Source organism: Phoenix dactylifera, unplaced genomic scaffold (genome assembly GCF_009389715.1).
Source record: "Phoenix dactylifera cultivar Barhee BC4 unplaced genomic scaffold, palm_55x_up_171113_PBpolish2nd_filt_p 000051F, whole genome shotgun sequence".
Taxonomy (NCBI): Eukaryota; Viridiplantae; Streptophyta; class Magnoliopsida; order Arecales; family Arecaceae; genus Phoenix; species Phoenix dactylifera.
In genome coordinates, this window is record NW_024067670.1 from 2375965 (window position 1) to 2384371 (window position 8407).

The window sequence follows — 8407 nt, forward strand, 5'->3', positions numbered from 1 at the left end:
AAATCTTATACCTGATTCCTTGGAGATCTTGGATGACTCCTTGATCACACTTTGCAGCTGCACACGCGTCTGGCCTCTATATATTGTCCACGCGAAGCCCTAGGTAGATCGTCTTCTGTGGGAGTGCTAACTCGCGTAAGAACGCTGCAATGGCCGAAGCTTTCTCCTTCTAAACACTCAACCTTTGATTGTTCTTCAAGGAGATGGAGGATGGACGTGAGGAAGAAGGAGAAGAAGGGATGGAGGCCCTTAGAAAATTTTTTCAAAATTTTTTGAAGCATCTAAATATTGTATATTTTGAACCCTAGGCGTGGGGGTCTTTTATAGCTAAAAGACTCCCCCACGCCTCACACCTAATTTAGCCAATTAATTTGGCTGATAAAATCTCTAAAAAATTTTGGTGATTTGGCAGCTAAGAGGAGATAAATATATCCAAATTTTGTATATTTTTGGATCCCTAAAAGATAGAAATTCATGCATCCAATATTCAGCCACAGACCACCCTATTTCACGCGCCATGCAATCCCTACAAATTAGGAAATTCATCTAAATCTTTTTAGGAATATTTGAGGTGCCATTTTTATAGAAAATATAGCCCCACGCCTCCTCTCTTCTCACACCAATTTTTGGCCAAAAATAAAGAGGATAGGCATGGGAAATCAAGGTGTCATTCTTCTCCAAAAAAGATAAGGATGTGTTCCTAAAATTTAGGGATTCTTGTCCTTATCCAATTCTGATTATTTGGACTCATAATCCTCATCAAATAAGGTCTTCTAATTGATTTGGATCAAGCCTAATCCAATTGGGTCAGGTTCCATCAATTGGGTCAAGCTCAATCTACTTCGGTTGAACCCAATCCAATTAGGTCAAACCCTGATGTAGCCCAAATTGAAACCTATTCAATTTTGCTCAGCCTAAGCCCAATTACTCAATCAAATTGAGTTCATTAGCAATCTAATTGCTAATTAATCCTTCAATAATTCAATAATTATTTTAATGCAACTTTTGCTTAGGATAATTTGTCAATCGAATTGACCAAATTACCCCTGAATGATTCTTAATCATCAATCAACCATTTGATCAACCTAGAAATTTCTATGCGTGTGACCGCATAGGTTCGAACCTAAGCCGGTAGCACAAGAACAACTTCTTGTACTAATCGAAATGACCATTTTGCAATGGTACCCGACATCCGGATAGGCCGAATGATTGCACAACAACATTCAAGAATCCTTGGACTATGGCTACCGTATAATTCATCCTTATGACTCCAAATGCTCAGGACAACTTCAGAGTTCACTGTCAACTCTTTAATTAGTTCATCCATAATGTGTTTCAACTTTACAAATCCTGTAACTCTTCACAAGGATTACCCTGACCAAGATTTTGCTAAATTGAACACAAGGGCATTATCTCTGTCACCAGGAGGGGTCAATTCCATCTTGACTCACACACCGACTTCGCAAGTACTTGACTGCACCCAGTAACCTTCCGTCACTGAATTAGAAACTCAGATAGTCCGGTACCAAAGTACAGTGAGTTGCTTGCTGGTCACCGTGGTGATCTCGGGTCGGAGGGACACATATATCCATATCCACTCGGAATAATTTTTTGATAGCAGAGCATTCCGGAACTGGTCATGTTCAGTGAAATGTACTCCTACACTTCACCTGTGTGGCATATCAGTGTCTCTACACTCTTTGGTTAAGAGGACAACCAACAATATGGCACACAATGACCTATTAGTGATTAAGCTATTGTCCTAGCAATAGCATGTCGTTTGGTCGCGAACTAGTTTAAGGACTCATAGACAAATCCTCCTTTATCTCTTAAAAGAGTCCTAAGGACTTTATCACATCATAAGAGTTCAAAAAGATGTATAGAATATATGCGATGAATAATGCCAAATAATCTTTTATTAATTATTTAATTCATTGATAAGAGCACAAAAGTGAAATCTTCATACCATCTTAATTAGTATTATAGCTAATCTTTATTAATAAAATTGATTAATTAATGTTTTATTTGTGTTTGAGTGCAAGTAATTCAAGAGATCCAATAACGCTGGGTTTGAGCCCAATGCCTGGCAGCCCGAGCTCAACAAATCCTTAGCGTCTCATCTGAGCTTCACGTTGCCCGTCATCCGCATGCAATCCATATTACTGCGTCCAGCTATTTTAGCCAGCACAAGTACCCTCGTCATGGAGATTCCAGCTCATTCACGTCGCCCCCACGTATTTCACGCCTGCATGGAAAGTTCAGACGCGATCTCGTTCGCTCGTTCCATGCATCCACCTTCCAGATGCAACATTCCAACGGCTCTTTCTTTCATCCGTGAAGCAACACCCCAACAGCCATCCACGTTTCCTTCATCTCATCTACCCGTGGCTCCCAACGAACAGAGCACGCGTGAGGAGCCTCCCAGCGTTCGTCATCTCCAAGTTTTTCTTCCCAGCATCTTCCAACCGTCCGTGGCAGCATGCAACCAAATCGTCCCAGCAGCCGAAGAGTCCCAAACCGTCCGCGTTCAAGCCATCAGCTCAAATCACCTCCGCATTCCACATTCCCCATCCGTTCGGTTCATCCCAGCAGCGTTCCAGCTTCTGCGATCTCCCCTGCGATCTCCCAAAGTCCCTTCGACACATCACATCTCCAAGCGATCGTGGCATCCGATCATTTTATCTTCTTCCAGCTGTTACCAGTAGGATCCATCCGCGAGGAGTCTTCCCGTATTCACAACTCCCTCCACCCCGCGTCTCAGCCGCGTTTCATCCAGCCTCTTCAACATGCTATAAGATGGCAGCCGAACGAGCAAAAGAGGATCCATCCAAGTGTTAGCAGCTCTTCTCTTCCAAATTCCCGAACAGCCGTTTGGCTTCCCATTCTCCCCTGCTTCGGAACGAAGCATCCCAAATCTTTGTGGCATCGGGAGGAGGACGGAGCAAAGGGGAGGAGGGACTGAAGCCAAACATCCACATCTCCTCTTCCAATCATTCATCCGATGGAGGCAGGAGGAAGAGAGGCGATCCGGAAGAAGAGAGGAAGCCAGGGAACCATCGGAAGAGAAAAGAAAAAAGAAAAGAAAGAAAACAGAGCACTCTGTTTTCTTAAGAGAAGAAAAAATAAGGGATTTATGCTTTATTTTATTTATTCTATGCTAATCCCTTTTATAAAAATGTTTGCATCTCATATGGATAGCTAAATCTCTTTTAACTAAGGCATTAGGATTCAGCGTAGCACTTCATCATGCTTTTCTTAAAATCACCTATTATCTCAGTTAGATCTGAGTAAAGACCTAACCGAAAAGTGGAGCGGTGAAAATACCAATTAATCGTTAATAAAATAGATTTAGTTTTATGGGCAGCATTACAGTAATTCTATTTTAAACTACAGGGATTTCTAAGCATCTGTTATACCCGGGGAAAATAAGAAATAAAAAAATATATATAAGTTTGAAATAATTTTTATAAATTTACTGCACCATAAATCAAATCAAAAATATTAAAATCCCATTCATGATTTTAAGAAAAGCATGATGAAGTGCTAGGCTAAATCCTAATGCCTTAGTTATATTTTTGTCAATCCGAATATTATTTAGCCTTTAGTTTTTGTTCACTGTCAAATCCCTGTGGATTCGATCTCGGACTCACCGAGAATATTACTTTGCTACACCCTATACTTGGGGTATTCTGCATTTAATTTCTCTTTTTAAAAAAGAGCGAGATTAAAGACTTAGCAAGTTTTTGGCTGTTGCCCAAGGTGACAAGCCAAGAGGGGGGGGGGGGGTGAATTGGTTTCTCTTACTTTTAACTATCTTACTTATGTTAATTGATGAGTTAGTGGAATTAAAACAAATCACAATACAAACAACAAGAAGTATAGTGGTTCGGTGCTCCTAAGCACCTACGTCCACTCCCCAAGCAACCCCTTGGAAATTCACTATAATCCTGCGGATTACAGTTGGATTCTTTTTCGGGCTCACAATCTAAAAACCTTTACACTTTGGTTTTCCGGGTTCACCAAAAATCTATGTTGGTTTTACGGGCTCACCAACGAACCTATGTTGGTTTTCCGGGCTCACCAACGAACCTTTACAATTGGTTTTACGGGTTCACCAATCAACCTATACCGTTGGTTTTGCGGGCTAACCAACTAACCTTTACAAGGAGTTTAATAACCAAAGTAAGAAGATTTAAGCTCCTAGATGAGCAAATATAACAATATAATCTACAAAGAAGAGTTTAGAGAATAGTTATCGCTTGATGTGACTTCTCTCTTCTTTGTCAAGGATGCTTCACTCTTCAAGGGTGGATGGAGCTCTTAATGACTCTTTGAATCTGCTCAACCACTTTCTTTTGACTCTTGAATGAAGCACTTGGATGAAGAAGATTAGGGCACTTTGTCTTTCTTGTGTACTCTTTGATATTTTGCAAAAGGATGTTCTCTCTGATGAATAGTGCCACTTTAAATAGTTTCCTTCATCCATTGGACAAGCCCCAATAGTTAGAATTCAAAAACTAGCCGTTACTCACTGTTGGAAGGACAAAAAGTACTTCTGCAGAACTAGCCGTTATGCTTCTGCCCGTGTTTGGGTCGGCTCAACCTGTCCTTGGGTCGACCCAACTTTTACTTGGGTCGACTCAACCTTTCCTTGGGTCGACCCTCTCAGAACCACAGAAACTTGCAATTCAGCCTTCCTTCACTTGGGTCGACTCAACATTTCTTTGGGTCGACTCAAGGTTCAGTTGGGTCGACTCAACTTCCACTTGGGTCGACCCTCTCAGAGTTTCTAGAGAACCTTTTCTGTCATGTATTCTGTCATTGCCTTTGGGTCGACCCTCTCAGTGTTTGGGTCGACTCAAGCTTGGGTCGACTCAACTTCCTCTTGGGTCGACCCTCTCAGTGTTTCCAGAGAACTGTTTTCTTGAGTCTTTGAGAGGCTTGAGGTTTGGGTCGACTCATGCTTTCCTTGGGTCGACCCAACTACTGTTCATCCGTGCCATTTTTGCAGAAGTGTGCCAGATGCTTTCTTGATGTGCCGGGGTCGACCCAATCATCCTTGGGGTCGACTCAATCCACACTTTGCTGCAACTCAAGGTTTGTTGCCCAGAGATGGTCACCCAAGAGGGGGATGAATTGGGTGTTTTAAAACTTTTTGTCTAATTAAACAAAACACACAAGTGTATGTGCAAAAGTAAAATTAAGTTGTAAGCACAGTCAATCGCAAACGCAAAGGTTTATAGTGGTTTGGAGCTTCCACTGCTCCTACATCCACTCCCCAAACACCTTTGGGAATTTTCCACTATAATCAGCGATTACAGTCCGGTAGTTTTTCGAGTGAACTACCCAACTCGTTGTTTTACCCCGGGCTAACAACGAACCCTACAATCCCCCAATTTAACCTAGGCTTGGGACGCCTATCCCTTGTTCCAAGTCCCTTGACTGGAACAAGCACAATATTCAAGTGTTTTACAAGGATTTAAAAGCTTCTGTGAAAGCAAATAAAACAATGAAGAACAACAAAATCGGAAGAACCCTCTTTGCCGTTGAAAGCGTGGATGATGGTGGTTCTTCCGATGTGGATCACGTTGGCTTGAATGCGAGCTTTGATTGCCGAGTGGGAGTGAGTAGTTGAGCACGAAATCAGATGAAGAAGACTTGAATGCTCTTGATTTCTCCTCTTGAAAGCACCAACTCCCTTGAAAAACTCTCTTTCTCCTCTCTTGAATGATCTTATGTTTGGTTGGTGAGAAGTTGTTTAAAGGCACTTAAAAGCTCCTTTTTATACTCCTACAAGCAATAGATCCGTTAGACACAAAAACATAGCCATTTGAATTTCAAACAAACCTGCAAAAGTGTGTCAGTCGCGTCCCAGGCGTTCCGGAGACGTCTCCGCTTGAACGAGAGACGTCTCGGCTGTATAAAAAATCTTTTGACGATGTTGGAGTCGACTGGACGCTTTCTGGGGACGACTCCGAAGAAGAACAGCTCGATTTCTTGTTTTTCTATTTTTCTGAGAGAGTCGGCTCGGCGCTTTCTGGGGACGTCTCGGGATGCTTGTGCTTTATGCGTGGGGACGACTCCGCGACGTCGGGGACGACTCCGACGTTTTCTCAACGAAAAAACAAGTCCTCTGGAATCCCTGAGAGAGTCGACTCCGCGTCCTTCGGAGACGACTCGCGCGCATCCCTTGAAATCGGCCTTTTTGCCGTCTCTGAGAGAGTCGACTCCGGAAAGCCGGGAGTCGACTCCGACCCTGCGAGACGCCTCGGCAGGTGCCGGGGACGTCTCCAGACGTGCCAGTTTCTCCTCTACGTGCCAGAGACGTCTCTGGAACAAACCGGAGACGTCTCGGCTGCCCCTGATCCGTTTTCTTCATCTCAAAAAATCTTCAATAAATCCTCAAAAAATATGGGAACATGCCTTGACAATTCTTAACAATATTCTTAGTTAAACACCTGAAATGCTCAAATAAATTGTTAATATAAAGAGAATTATACTCTAGTGTTTTGTATTCATCAAAATCCATTAGGGGGTCAACAAGGTTAGATTCATCCAAATAAACAATGAAATGCATTTATACAAATATACTGAGAGTAACAGACTTATAAATGAAGTATCGAATTAACTTGTAACATACTCTTGATTATTGCTTGTTAATCATCAAAATAACACTATCATCCTCAATCTCTCCCTTTTTGATGATTACAAAATATAGAGTATGAGCCTATTGATACTTATCTTAAAATCAGTTTTAAAAGGGCTCAAGTTGCTGAATTTCAGCTTTTCAAATATGAGAGTGAAGTCTCCCCCTATTTCATCCAAATATTTTCCAATTTGACTTTTTGAATTGCTCCCCCTTTCTTTTATATTTCATTAAAGATGAAACTTCAAAAATTTGAGATAATGCATGAGTTTCAGATTATGTATCGAGGTGTGAAAGGTATGTGCCAAATTCTGAAATTCAATAGAAATTTTAGATTTGATCATTTTCATTGTTACAAATTGCTCCCCCTTAAATGTATATGCTTTCCCATTATAATTTTCAATTTGTTTTACAACTTATTTCTCTTTTCTTACACAACTTATTTCTCTTTCTTTACTTCTCCCCCTTTTTGTTATCATCAAAAAGGTGCATGGGAAAAGATACAATAAATAACAAACATTTAAACTTCATTGATTAAAATAGGAACATTTTAGTATAATAATGCCAAAAACAAAAGCAAATACAATGTTCCTCAATCAAGGTTCAAAATACATGATCAACACAAAATACATATGAGAACTAGATACCTATCCTAGGCTCTAAACAGAAATACTAATATCAGCCTAGGGAGTATCTAATGTGTTGACCCTCTAATGGATTTTGATGAATACAAAACACTATAGCGTAATTCCATTATATCTTAACAATTTAATTGAGGAATTCATGTGTTTTATTTAGAATATTGTCAAGAAATGTCTAGGCAAGTTCCCATAATTTTTTATGAATTTATTGAAGAATATTTTGAGCTAAAGAAAAAGTTCAGGGACAGCCGAGATGTCTCCTGATAGTTTCAGAGACGTCTCTGGCACAAACAGGAAGAACCGGCACACTTGGAGACGTCCCCGGCACTTGCCGAGTCGTCCCCGCGTTAGCGGAGTCGACTCTCTCAGTAGCGGAGTCGACTCTCTCAGTGGCGGCAGAAAGGCAGTTTTCAAGTGATATGCGCGAGACGTCCCCACTGTACGCCGAGTCGTCCCCGCAGGTAAAAAGGAGACTTTCCGAGTCGTCCCCAAGACAGCCGAGACGACTCTCTCAGGGTTTTCCAGAGAATGGTTTTTTCGGTGATAAGGAAGCGGAGTCGACCCTGAGACAGCAGAGTCGTCCCCATGCATAAAGTGCAGACAAGCCGAGACGTCCCCTGAAGGAGCGGAGTCGACTCTCTCAGGGAATTCCAGAGGACATGTTTTTCGGAGATAAAGAAGCGGAGTCGTCCCCAGATCAGCGGAGTCGTCCCCATTCAAAAAGTGCGAACAAGCCGAGACGTCCCCGAAAAGTGCCGAGTCGACCCCAGACAACGGAAAAAGTAAAATCTTGTAGCCGAGACGTCTCCCGTTGAAGCGGAGACGTCCCCGGAGCGCCTGGGACGTGACTGACAGCTTTTCAGGTTTGGTTTGAATTTCAAATCTTCTCTACTTTATCTCTAACGGCTATATTTGCTTTTTGGGCTATAAAAGGGACCTCTTAAGTGCTTCTCAACAACTCTTCACCAACCCAAAGCTAGATCATTCAAGAGAGAAGTAAGAAAGAAAAGTTCAAGGGAGTGAGTGCATTCAAGTGAAGAAATTAAGTGTTTTCAAGCTTTCCAAGTGATTTCAAGCTCAACCACTCTCGTGCGCTCGGGATTCAAAGCTCACACTCAAC